The following is a 13,764-nucleotide window of genomic DNA, read 5'->3' on the forward strand; positions in this document are numbered from 1 at the left end:
GGCCACACCGCTGCCCTGCAAAGTCACACCTATAGTCAAGCCGAGCCCTATTGCTTTGCAGTGTAGACTCAGCCCCGCTCGACTTGGGCCCCACGAGTCAGCGGGATGTATCCCACAATTCCATGGCACGACTTCCTTAGTCCTCTCTGTCCTAAGGCTCTGCAATCCACGCTATTGCTTCAGGGAGGGCAGCACCTCAGCTCAGCGGTAACTCATTCTCCTCTGATCACCGAACGGCAACACACTAGAGAGAGCCTCCTGGCTTTGCCATGGAGTGTGGACTGATCGACCCTTTTGCCAAACCAGCTGCTTCAGACTTCCTGTCCCGGCAGGGTGGGCAGAGACGTTTTGCTGCAGGGCACCACGACCCTTGGGACAGAGCAGCCACATTTGCGGGAGGACACTGAGGTATGGTTACTGTGGCTCGTGGTTGCCAGAACCCTAAATTTGAGCAAGGTTAGGGAAGAAGTAAAAGCCCAGGTAGATGCTCAAGCCCAGGCAGGGGGCATGAGGGGGGCATGTGTCCCCCCAAACGCCATGGGCAGGAGGGGCAAGGCAGGGCCAGAGCAGAGGCAGGGAAGAGGAGGAGAGAGGCCGGATCGGAGGCAGATCAGGAGCAAGGAGAGGCTTCCCCTATTGGGTGGGGATCATATAGTCAGTGGTTCCCCAGGCACCCCCATACCAGTCATCCCTGAGCCCAGGGTCCCCAAGTCCCACTACGTAGACGTACCCCCATTGTTCATGGACGTTTCCCTCTGTTGGTCAGAAGGGCCCTGTTCTGCACACTTACTCAGGCAGAACGCCCACTGACCAAGAGGAGTTAAGGGGAGCTGACTCTTCCAGGCAGGGTGCATTTGCTCCTCCCTGCCCCTCCACCCCCAACATGCAGCTTCCTCTCCAGTGTATGTGGCCAGAAGCACCAGCAAAGGGCCTGCCCCCTGCTCCCTGTTTTCCATTCACCTCCGTAAAGTGTAACCTGGACTCTGAGCCCTTCTAGCCATGGTGCTTTGCAGAGACTGGTGCCTTGGCAGTGCTCCAGAGGGGCACAGGGATGCACTTCAGCTCTCACGGCTGGGGGCTGTCTGCCCTTCGTGGTTCCCAGTGCAACCTCCTGCTGAGGGCAGGAGCGGCTGAAGCACTCTGTGCTCTGGCAGTTGCCTAAGGTACTGGAGTCCGTAGGCGGCACGGGAAGCTACAGTCTGTTGAAGTGGAGGTTAGAGTGAGCCTGCAACGAGGAGAGATAAATCCTCTTCCCTCCCAGCTCCTGGGTGATGCTTTTGGAGAAGCACAGCCCTTGGTCCCAGCCCCAGTGCAAGGCAAGGGGCCACGGATTAATGAACTTGTGCCGAAGGACCCACTGAGCCACAGGCTAAGCTAAGGTCCGAGCAGCATCAGAGCTGGGATTGAACCCCTGGGGCCCAGTCCTGTGTTCAGTCCTCAAAGCCACACGCTTTCCCCTCTTTGCTGCTTGGCTGAATTTCAGTTACACAGGCAAGGTTTCCACACTGCTGTATAATGTATGGCTCTGCAGCCCTCCAGACAGGACAGGAATGTTTGAATGACTTTTCTTTGGAGCCCTCTGAAAACACTGCACACATGCAGTCGCCCTTCACCAAAAGATGGTTCGACAGGGTTTGCTAATCCACTCTTTGGGACTGCGCCCACTGAAAGTCTTCACCGAAATATGATTCAGGCTCTAGACGTGCAGCTCCACCATGGACAATGGTTTATTTAATAATAACTTTGCTCACCTAAATAATGATGTTTTCCATCAAATAACATCTATTAACGGTAGCCTGGCAGTTGCATCCATCATAATGTGCTATTTCAGAGAAATAAATGAGTGTATTTTTCTCTTTAGGAATCAAGGCAAAATGTCTAGCTAGTAAACTCTTGAGCAGGCTGATGTAGATAGACGCTGTATAAAATATTACCCTAATGTTTAGTTAAACACACGGACAAGGAATGTACAGTACAGCTTTCTGTAAATAACACAAAGACCCAACTGTATTCCAAGTTACTCTACGTTAAATTCACTTTTAAAAATACAGATGACTTTGAAATAGTCTTGTAAAAGGATATGGCCTCTCTTCCCAAACCAGCCTTGTTATGTGTATAGCTATTATCAATAGTAAAAGCTCTTCTCAGTGTTCACTATATGCATGGGGTCTGCTCTGCTCTTGTGGTTGATTTAGGGGTTTTTGTTTTGTTTTGTTTACAGCATGTTCAGTTAATTTTCCTAAATCCTTATTTTTTCATTCTGTTTTAGCTGGTTTCACCTTTTTGCTATAGGGCAGGAAATCCCGATAGTTAAATTCAGACAGAAAAGTGACCAAACTCCAGCCTCTGATATGCATGCGCCATGCTTATGGTTTTCAATGGGGAATGAATAGACTGTTCAGTAGTGTTTCTCCAGCATCATTTTTGCACCGCTTTGGGAAGGGACTGTCATGCTCTGTTGGAATTAGCTTAGGTTGGTTGAGCTGTTATGATCTCAGTTCTCCTGAGCAAGTCACTTGACACTTGTCTCAATTTCTTCATTTGTTAAAATGGTGATAATGCCACTTAACCTATGCTTCACGGGATTGTTGTGAAGATTAGCGAGTAGTTTTCACAGTTCTTTAAGCAGGTAAATGACTGTAGAAATATGAAGAGGTTAAAATGCTACAGAAGTACTGCTGCAACACTATAGCATCTCTGTGTAGACACTGTATGCCCCAAAGCAAAGGTGTAAGTAATCTTCCTCCCATAGAAGTGGTAGCTAGGTCAATGTAGATCTAAGTAGGGATTTAGATCATCTTGACTATGCTACTTACAGATGTGAATTTTTCACACCTCTGCATGCTGTAGCTATGCCAATCTAATCTAGCGTAGACCAGGTCAACGCAGTGTTCTCACTGATCTAGTGCCCGCTGAAGTCACTGAGTGTAGATTGGCCCTTTAAATTCTAAGCTGCGTGATGCCCAGGGGAATGGGGAACCAACAGCCACGCTGGGACCCAGGACAAGGTTGGGGAGTGTCGGCTCCACACTCCTGTAAGAGGCGGGGCCTCACGTGGATGGGGCGGGGCCAGGAGCAGCCAGCCCTCTGACTCTACCAGAGAGCACCACGCAGTGCTCCAGTGGTGATTTAAAGGGCCAGGGGTAGCTGACTCTTTTGCCCCCCTGTCTGAGGGCTTGTCTGTGCTTTAATACTTCCTAGACTGAATGGACAGAGGGGAGTCTTTTGATGTGCAGTGTTATACCTGAGAGCAGAATCTCACCCAGGTTGTGTTTGAAGAGATAGGCAGACTCAGATTTGTCTTTAGGCCCCCTTCCACATGAGAGATTGGGATGAGAGCACAAACACAGCCAGACAGATGCCAGTCATGTTACTTAATGCCCTGCTGGAAGGCACTCTTGTTCTAGTGATGAACATGATTTCTGAACCTACCTAGGTTAGAACCTAGTTCCAGCACTCACTGTTTCCCATTGATTGCCTAAACCAGCCCCAGCTGTGTGGTATAACTAAACTATGTGTCAGGTGGCTGAGACCGAATGAACAATTAGGGATGGACTTCCTGCATACTTTGTCTGGCAAATGCTGTTGAAAATGATTCCCTGACCTAGGTTGTCATTCTCCACTGCTCTGCAGAAAAATACAAGCCGTGACACTTGGAATTCCAGCAGGGAACATAATTTTCTATCGCTCGAGGACTGATGTTAGACGAGGCTGTTGGGAAGCGGAGGGCAAGAAAAACGTGGGCTGACAAACAACTGCAAGTTGCACAGAGTTCGGTGCCAGTTAAAAGATTCCAGTAAAATAATTGCAGGCTAGTTAAACTGCCTGATTTTCAACAAGAACTATCAAAGGGAACACCCAGAACTCCAGCCTTGCAGCGAGACCCCATGCTGTAATAATGACGTGCTTGTGGTAAGAAAGCTGTAAGGAGCACGAGAGGAAGAATGTTTATGGGTCAGAGAGAGTAGAAGCTGCATAGAGAGGCAATGAGGTGATGTCAGCTCTGGACGCAGTAGATAGGTTTTGTGTAGCTACACACTGCAGTGAAAAGCAGGCTTCCTCCATGTTCTGCAGTGTGTAGCTGTACATGGCAGTGAAAGGCTCTGCCAGAGTCTTTCCTTGCTGCGGGAACTTTTCCCTGTCGCAGTGTAGACCAGAAGGTGCTGCTTGGGCAGGCAGAGAGCCATGCGGGGTGTGACGTAGTGGGGGTACCTGGCTGGTTTCTATGCTGCTGGCTCTGGGGTAACCCCCACTGGCTGTCGTGGGTACCACAACCCAGCAAAACAGGATGAGTCACTATGCAAACCCGTATGGCCAGACACCCCCCATGGAGAGGAACAAAGGAAGGTGGAATGCTGCCCTGGCTGGGGGGCAGGGCTGGAAGAGGGTGAGTTAGTTGCTGGCTGGAAGCATGGAGGAGACAGCCTAGGGAAAGGGGCTGGAGTTTAGGGGCCCAGTCTCCCCCATCTCAAGGGGGCCTGAGGCATCCTAGCCCAGCTCTGTGACCAGATTACATCTGTGCTGTGCTGTAACCTGGAGAGGCAATAAACTTCCTCTATTCCACCGGCTGGTGCAGTCTGTTTGTGCCATTTCGGGGTGCAGGAGACGGGGGACCCCCAACGCGCCGTCACACGGGGTACACACCACAGGGGTTCAGGCGGGAGGCTTTGACTTTTGTAAGCAGCTGTGCCTCCCCATCTCTAGTGCAAATGCTACTCATGTTAGGGGTGTATGCAGCGTCTGTTCACTGCATGCTGCCGTGAGCATAGACATCACCCTACAGCAAGGTGACCCGGCGCCTGGCATTGTGCCACTCAGTGCTGGGTCCCCACCCATAGTTTGAAAACTGCTGCCATGAGGGCCTGATCCTGCCCCCAATCGCAAATTCCTCTTGATTTCCACAGCAGCAGGAGTGTGAGGCATCCTTCTGGGGACAGAACTTTTAATGAGAGAAGCTAGTACAGTAATCTAACGACCAGACTGAATCCAGGATAGTCTCCCTCTGCAAGCTTTTCTTTGACACCGCCCATGATGATCTGCAATAAACACAATACAGCTCAGCATAGCATTGTCAGTCATCCAGCAAGAGAAAGCAAGAACATTATACATTCACTATCATAAACCTTCCTGCAAGATTTAAACCAAAGGATTGTCAGAATAGGTGCCTGGCATTTGAACATCTTTATGCATCTCGCAGTAACTTCTTGGGTGAGGCTGGGAAGCTAAATTAATAAGGATCTATACCATCTGCATAGGCAGGGAATGACAGTGCATCTAACACTTCTTTTCACCAGAAGTGACATCTTACAATTACCTTATGTGACCCTGTCAGTTTCCTGCACTGGAGAGATACAACAAGGTTATTAAGCAAATATGATTAATGAATAAAAGGACCTCTGGCATGCTGGAAATGAGGTTTAGAGGCCTGCAAGGTGCTGGGAGAATTCTCCAGCTTGCGCTTTGGGAAATGTGTCAGGCTTCTGCGGTAATATGATTTACATGCTGCATAATGGGCCAGATTCATCCCAGGTGCCCCTTCATTTACATTGATGGAAGGACATCTGGGATGAGCGTGGCTCATTATGGGGTAGGTATTTATTTCATAGTATTGAAAGTGCTCATAATGGCAAGGCTATCTGGCAGTCGGGCTGGGAGGGAGATGAGTATGCCGTACCCCTACCCTCGCTGGTGCAGTTGGGGAAAGGAGTGCAGGACTGAAGGACTAGAAAGCTGAATGGGATTTCTATTTGATATCAGTTCTTATACTGCATGGGTCACCTTTGTATCTGAGCGCTCATAGGACTGGAGGAAAGAGGGAGCAGAGAAAGCAGCAAAACATACTCGCTCTAGCTGCTTTACCAACCTCTGGGAACACAGGGAGGGACTGTGGGGTGGGAGAAAATGTCCTGTGCGCCTGCAGTGTTGATATCTTGTCCTGTGGCTTGTATCTTTATGGAAGCTCTCAAGCCCATTTTGTCCCTCGTACAAGGTCATTGGCCTCATCCATACCCTTATCAGTCGCTCCACTGCTACCGTTCTCTGCTTTGAGTAGCAAAAAGTGGCCTACTTGTTGGGCAGAATTGGAGGCACTTCTTTTTTTCTGATGTAGCCCCAATTCAGAGCAGCTGTAGATTGATAAAAATCGATGCGGGTCTCGTATGGAAGGTGTATATACTTCATGCTTTGTGCTTCTCTCCCTTCTTCCCCTGTGTGCTCAGGTGACGACAGTCATGGCTACCGGGCACAAAATCTTCAGAATCACAGTGTAAAGAGCAAGCTGGCAAAGGAGAAGGAACAGGGTAAAGAACCTCCAGCAGGAACTGGAGAGGGTTGGTTTCTGTTTCTTTGTGAACTTCTGCTATATCTTGACATGGTAACAGCAGCTGCCTCCTACTTCCTTTCCACTAGTCTAAAGGTGGCTGGTTGATACAGAAGGATTTCCTGTGTCTGGCAGATGAATAGGGTATTCAGAGAGGGTATCTGTGTGCATCTGAAGAACACTCTTATATACGCTTGATAGAGAAACCTTTTTAAAGGGCCCACTTTTGGTTAACGCAAGTACAGGCAATAGCATGTTTCTGAAAAAGAACTTCTGCCTCAGAACATGAGTTGAAGGACTCTGTGGAACATCAAGATTCAATGGCTGTGTTCTCACACTCCGGCTACGTCTACACTGCACCTCTCTTGCGCAAAAGCCTATGCAAATGAAGCACGGATTAGCATATTGCCACACTTCATTTGCATAATTAATTAGGGGCTCTTTTTGCGCAAGAGGCTTTTGCACAAAAAAGAGCTATGTAGACGGCTCCTTTTGGCGCAACACCCCCCTCTTGCGCAAGAGTCGTTCTTCCTGAAAAAATGAGGAAGAATGGCTCTTGCACAAGCGGGGGGTGTTGCGCCAAAAGGAGCCGCCTACATAGCTCTTTTTAGCACAAAAGCCTGTTGCGCAAAAACAGCCCCTAATTAATTATGCAAACGAAGCATGGCAATATGCTAATCTGTGCTTCATTTGCATAGGCTTTTGTGCCTCTTCCATAAGACCTTATAGAAAGGATATGAACGCATTGGAGCGGGTTCAGTGGAGGGCAACCAAAATGATTAGGGGCCTGGAGCACATGACCTATGAAGAGAGAGACTGAGGGATTTGGGTTTGTTTAGTCTGCAGAAGCGAAGAGTGAGGGGGGATTTGATAGCAGCCTTCAACTTCCTGAAGGGAGGTTCCAAAGAGGATGGAGAAAGGCTGTTCACAGTAACGACAGATGGCAGAACAAGGAGCAATGGTCTCAAGTTACAGTGGGGGAGGTCTAGGTTGGATATTAGGAAAAACTATTTCACTAGGAGGGTAGTGAAGTACTGGGATGGGTTACCTAGGGAGGTGTTGGAATCTCCATCCCTAGATGTTTTTAAGTCTTGGCTTGACAAAGCCCTGGCTGGGTTGATTTAGTTAGGATTGGTCCTGCCTTGGGCAGGGGGCTGGACTTGATGACCTCCTGAAGTCTCTTTCAGCTCTGTGATTCTATGTACAAAGAAAGAACTACACTAGCCATGTTCTCTTTCACCAGGTAGACTTGACTGAGATAAATGCTACAGTGATAAGTCTAAACATCTCCTTATTAACCACAAAAAATCTTCACTCGCATAAGAGTATCGTGAACTCTCTCTTCCTGCTGCTGCTGACTTAGAAAAGGCTAGCTTCTTTGAGGGTGTTGCAGAGGATGGGTTTGTGAACAAAGATAGTTGATATTCACCTCTCTTTACACTGCAGGGCAGAGATATTAAAGGTCCTCCTCTCAAATGGGGATGTATATTTCACAAATTTAAGAGCAAACTTTCAGGCACTTTACAGACCATCCCAATAATATCTTCATGAATTTCTGCAGATGCCACTTTGAGACCTTTCCTTATAGACCATCTTTATGCAGGAGGTAATAGTACCCGGTAGAATTTAGTAAATAGGAGCTCTTTTAGCAAACAAAGGCAAGAGTATGCAAACAAGGTTTACAGGATCGGTCGGCAAAGGCTTCCCTAGCCGATAGATCCGCGTCTAGACTGCCACGCTGTGCCGAATCAGCTGATCGTCGGCATAGTGCGGCGGCCATGTTTATTTTAATGAAGCGGGGATTATTTAAATCCCCGCTTCTTTGCCTATGCTGGGTAAACTAATTTAAATGGCTCCGTCGCCAGAGCCATGTAGTCTAGACATACCCTGTGATAATACAAGGCCATGTCTACATTTCTGAGTACCAATGCAACTGTGCTGCTGTCAGATCACTTGTATAGTGGCTCTAGGCTGGCGGGAGGGATAATAAAACCACCTCCACCAGGGGTGGTAACTCTGTTGGCCAGAAAACTCTCACTGACATAGCTCTTTGCATACTACCACTGTGCAGCCAAAACATATGAATGTGCTTTGTTCACACCCCAAAGCAACGTAAGTTTTTGCCAAACTATGTGGTAATGCAGACATGGCCTTAGTCTATCGGTTCCTCTTTGATACTGGCCTATGTCGCTACTCTGACACCTCAGAGATAGGCAGAATATTGAGATGCATCCTGAACACTCAAACTGCCCATAAACGTGGGTTCACTCTTAGAAGTGAGCTAGAGAAAATAATTTCAGGGACTATCTGTTACCCATTTTTGGTTTTTGCTATTGTCCATCACCTTCCTTTGCAGTTTGTTAATCGTATCTTAATTAACTGCTGATCGCTAGGAATCCAGCTATGTAGAGTAACTGGATGGAAAATCATTCGTCTCAACCGGGCCTTTATAAAATCATGTTGCCACACTAATTCTCTACACTTATCAAACCTCACTTCAGTGCGAAAATTTGATATTTCTACTCTGGAGTATCCACATGTGGCCTGTGCGCCATTCTGTGATTTGCCGTCCATGGGGTTCCCACTGAGTTGCTGTGCTAGGGAATGCTGCTTGGTTCTGAGCCCTCCAAATGAAACTGTGGTCCCCTGTCCAGGCCCTCAAGCACCAACAGAACAGGCAGATAAGCTGCTCTCTATTAGCGGATCAACAACTTGAAATAAGTGGCCTGAATCCTGAGATTCTTACTCCTCCTTTATTCAGGCAAACTCACGGAACCAAATGAAAACCGAACCGGGACGTGTGGCTCCTGCAACAGTGTGTAAAGGCTCCCTGTTAGCTGTGATCTGTCACTAGCCCACTTCCTGCTGTGATTCCATTCTGTCTCACAGACCTAGACTAATCAGGGTTAGGCTTGGTTAGTGCTTGGACTGCAGATGGCCAAGGTAAGGGATGCTGCCCACAACGATTCCAAAGGTGAGGTGCTTTCTTCTTGTTCACTAATGCCTCAGTATGGGGTTTGAGGGCACAAGGCCTCACAGAGGGACAATCGCCTGCCCCACCCCAGGCCCTGCCCCATCTCTTCCTGCGTAGCTTATTTTGAAATAGCTTATTTCGGGGTTTGGTGCTGTCCACACAGCACTCATTTCGAAACAGAGCACTCTTCCCCCGACTTCCCTTATGCCTCATACAATGAGGGTTACAGGTGTCGGGGTAAGAAGTCCTCCAGCTTGACAGCATTTTGACATGATGATGAAATAACTTCCGGCTGTGTAGAGGCGGGCTATGTTATTTCGAACTAATGTTGCTGTGTAGACGTAGCCTAAAAGAACAACCAAAAGCGCATCCATAGTATCAGGAGCTTTCATGGGCAACCCCACTTCTTCAGAGGAGCTTGAGGGGAGCAAAAAAAGGGTGACGCTCAGAATTTATAACAGAAAAAGAAAGGGGGGAATTACCTGTCAATTGTTGTGCTGGTGCTAGTGAGCAGAGCCAGTCTTAGGGGCGGGTGAGCCGGGTGGTTGTCCGGGGCTGCCGACAGAGCCAGTCTTAGGGCTGTGACTGCATTTTGGCCTGACCTCTCAAATCCTCCCCCCAAGTTTTCCTGGTTACTCCCCGACCCTTTTTTTTTTTGCTTGACAAATTTTTGTCCGGTATTTTTTTTGAAACCATCTGGCAACTCTATGGGCAAGCCAGGCGGTTTCCCAGGGCTGCCAATTGGTTAGGAACGCCCCTGCTAATGAGTGGCGGTTTAGAAGAACTGCATCACATGGTGGCATCTTCCATGGCTTGGCTAGACGACTACACACATATTAACTAAGTAAGTGAATCTGCAAACTCAGGGTTTGCTCTGTGACTGCTAGCAGCAAATATCTCCAAGGGCCAGTGATGAGACAGTAGGTGGCGGAGGGTTCTGTTCTGCCTCCCTTGTGTGTCCTGCTCCTTGCACTTTGTGTGTCTCACACAGAAATACAAACCACTCCACCTGTCCCAGCCCCGCACAACTAGGTTTAGCCTGACTCGCCGTATTCGCAGTCAGAACCTGCTTGTGCACTCCCACCTCCCAGTGCAGACAAAGGGAACAGGGGTGGCATCAGGGACTCGCCCTGGGATGCGGGGGAGGGGGAGGGGTAGATTTCAGAATGCCCACAGGGGACGTGTAGTGTTACTGGCCACATGTGTTTGCATGTGTCAGCACCGGAGACACTGTCGTGCAATCTGCCCAGGCCAACTCTGTTGTGTTTTTATTGAGCCTGGATTCTGGCTGTTCATTGGCACAAGGTGATTTAATGGAGATAAATTTGAGGTGGGAATTCCTTTTTAATTAAATTTTTAATAATTTAACAAGCATCCTGGAGGACAACGATCAAGGTAAATATATATGGAGACCCTGGGACTTGTTCAGCTGTTAAAGAAATCAATATAAATCACGGAGTAACCTTGCCCGGGTATCACGCTTATCACCTCTGATGCTCTACCTGCCTTTGTCTAACAACAATCTCAGTTAATTAGGTAATTAATCTAATTACTAATTAGGTGGAATTGCCATTGCTAATTAGGCCAGTCACTGTATCTTGGCACTGGTGGTTCTCTCTCTTTTTGGCTAACCCTCCACCTTATCCTGTGATTGAAACCAGACAGTGACAGAATTCGTTGCTCTTTACGGCTTTAATCCAAACCACCTGGAAACATAGTTCCACCCTGGCTTTTGAATGAGAGCAAGGCAGCCAGTTGGAAAGTAGAAAGAGAGGCTCAAAGCACTAGATTAATGGTTAGCTCTGAATGCTGCAACCTGCTAGTTTTTAATTCATCCTCTTGGCATAAGATTAATTTGAGCACTGAATGCTGCAATCTGCTAGGTTTGAATTGATCCTAAGGAAACTTTTTACTCATGGCCTACAGCAAAAATTCCACTAACTTTTTTGTCTGGACTAGTTTATCTAAATCATGGCTTCAGCCCCCAAAGTAGACTCCTCTCCAAAAGGGGAAGGTATTATTGTCTGGTTGTGACGATCAAAGCAGCTGTGTGTAGCTGCACTATCACAGAAGCAGACCAGAGGCGGGACTACGACCCAAAGTCAAACTTCCTCCCCTGCTCCTCCCAGCAAGCTCACCCCTTTCGGTGGAGGGTTTTATGCCTTCCTGTGCCCCGGCCGCGGACTAAGAACTATAGCAGCAGGGCGCTTCAGTCCGCCTGCTTAATCCCAGTCGCCACGGATGTTCCCTGTCACTTTTTCCATGCATGTGCAGAATACATTTAATTGTGTGTGGTGAGGCATGTGCGGATGTGCACCCTCAATGGAAGCACACGCTGTCAGCTGTGGGCACTCTGCTACTCAGCAGAGCAGCATTTGAATCTCTTCTGGGTGGCTTTCCAGGGGCAGGGGTGGATTACAATGAAACATACTGTTCCCTGGCACAGACCCCCACAGCGACATGGGGCCCTGGGCAGTCCTGGACCAGGTCCGGCACCTGCCCCGCTGCACAGGGGGTGGCTGCTCTGTGACGGGGGCATTCCCTCTGCATAGAGGGCTGTGGCGGAAGGGGAAGGAAAGCAGGGAGGCTTGCTGCAGGAGGGGGTGAGCAGTGCGAACACAGGCTGAAGCACAGGGAGTTTCAGAGGAGCATGGGGCAGCTGCACAGCGGGCTGGAGAAAAGAGGCACCTTGAAGCAGGAAAGCACCGCTTCTCTCCGGCCGCTGTCTGTGTGGCGACCCAGTGCCCCTCTGACACCTGCCAGCCTGTGTTCCTGCTGCTGGTTGCTGCCTGGTTAGTAGCAGCTTCCTGTGGACGACTGGAAGAGCAGCCAGGGGATGGAGAGTCCAGGGCGGGGGAGGGGGGTGTTCAAGTGGCTGATGGAACAGTGCCCCCCTCACTTTAGGTAGAGCATACTTCTCTGCCCACTTCTCCGGGCCAGCCAGCACAGGGCCAGTGGAGCACCTGAATCCGTCCTCCACGGCCATGGAGATTACGGTTTTTTATAAAGTGCCCTTATCCAAAGCACTGTACAACAGTTAGCTAATGGCACACAGAATTCTTGGAAAGATCATTAGGTCGTCCACCGAGACCCTCAGCAATTTTCAAGTCGTCTGTGGAAAAAAAGTTCGACCACAAAACAATCCAGGCTCCTTGCTTGATTTATTTTTACTTATCGTATAGATGGCGGATGAAGAAAAAAGAATGAAAAATGGGTGGGTCAGGAAGAGGGAATGTTCGTGTTCTTGGCTGGGCCCAGGGGGCTGAGCACAGGGCCCCACTAACTTCAGATCTGCCGCAGGGCATAGTGCGGCGGGGGAGCCAGCGACTCGGCGGGAACCCCGTGTGGGGGAGGACGTGGAGAGATGGGAGGCGCAGCAGGCAGTTCTGCTATCTGTGGCCGGGAGGTGGCAGGGGTTGGCAGCGGCTGCGGAGCTCTGGCCCCAGCTGTGGCACTCGGGTCTGGCAGCAGCTGCGGAGCTCTGGCCTGGGTGCTCAGGGTCCAGCAGCAGCTCCAGCCTGGGGAGGCACGGCTGGGCAGACAGCAATGTTGCTAGACTGGAGCCCTAGCAGGGGGCAGGAGTTCAGCATGGGCCATGCTGGAAGGGACCTCCCCTGATCCGGCAAATCTCACATCTGGTCCCGAGGGTGATGGATGAGGGAGGTCCAACCTGCATATCGGGGTTTTGGAAAAGCTGCTGCACTCTGTCCATTAACCATCTTTCTTCTGCCTCATGATTGCTGCAGAGCTCCATGATTCTTAGGCTATCTTCTGCCTAGGCCTGTTGGCCACCGCTCACTCCATTGCTATGGTCCTGCTGTGACCCCCCCGAGCATGGCTAAGCAGAGATTATTATCCCTTCAGGAGCCTTGTATAGACAGACTTTAAAAGGTGCTTATTTGGGATTCAAGTCTTTGACTTGAGTTTCAATCCCACACAAACTTGCAGCTGTCCCCACAGCAGACACCAGAATCTGTCAGCCCCAGAATTCCCACAACAGTCTCTACCTCCCAAACAAATCTCAATCCCCATCAAGCCCCACCCCCTTCAAAGGCCCACGTCAATAGAGAAGCCCTCACTTCCCCAACATGCCTCGAAGACCCACATACCGGGGCTACTTGCAGTCAAATGGGAGAATTGATTCCAAAGTTCAAAAGCCTCATGAGGAATGCTTACCACCAGCCATCATTTTTACCCCACGGGCGATCTGGTTTCAGTGCCTCCGCTGTTGTTACTGTGCTAGAGGAAGTTAGGTATTACACCACAGAAATCAGCATTACCTGCCACAATCGATAGACTGTGGAACAGGCTTTAAAAGCCTGCGGAGCCTGATTGTAGTTCACAGAAGGCAAAATCCCTGCTCCTACAGGGATCGACAGGAAGGATCAAGACTCTAGTCAACAGATTAATTTCGTGATGGTGTTCTGTACGTTACCTTTCCTCTTCTCTCTCTTCTTGTTAAAACTAAAGG

Source organism: Pelodiscus sinensis, chromosome 11, assembly GCF_052426305.1.
Source record: "Pelodiscus sinensis isolate ZL-2025 chromosome 11, ASM5242630v1, whole genome shotgun sequence".
NCBI classification, from domain to species: domain Eukaryota; kingdom Metazoa; phylum Chordata; order Testudines; family Trionychidae; genus Pelodiscus; species Pelodiscus sinensis.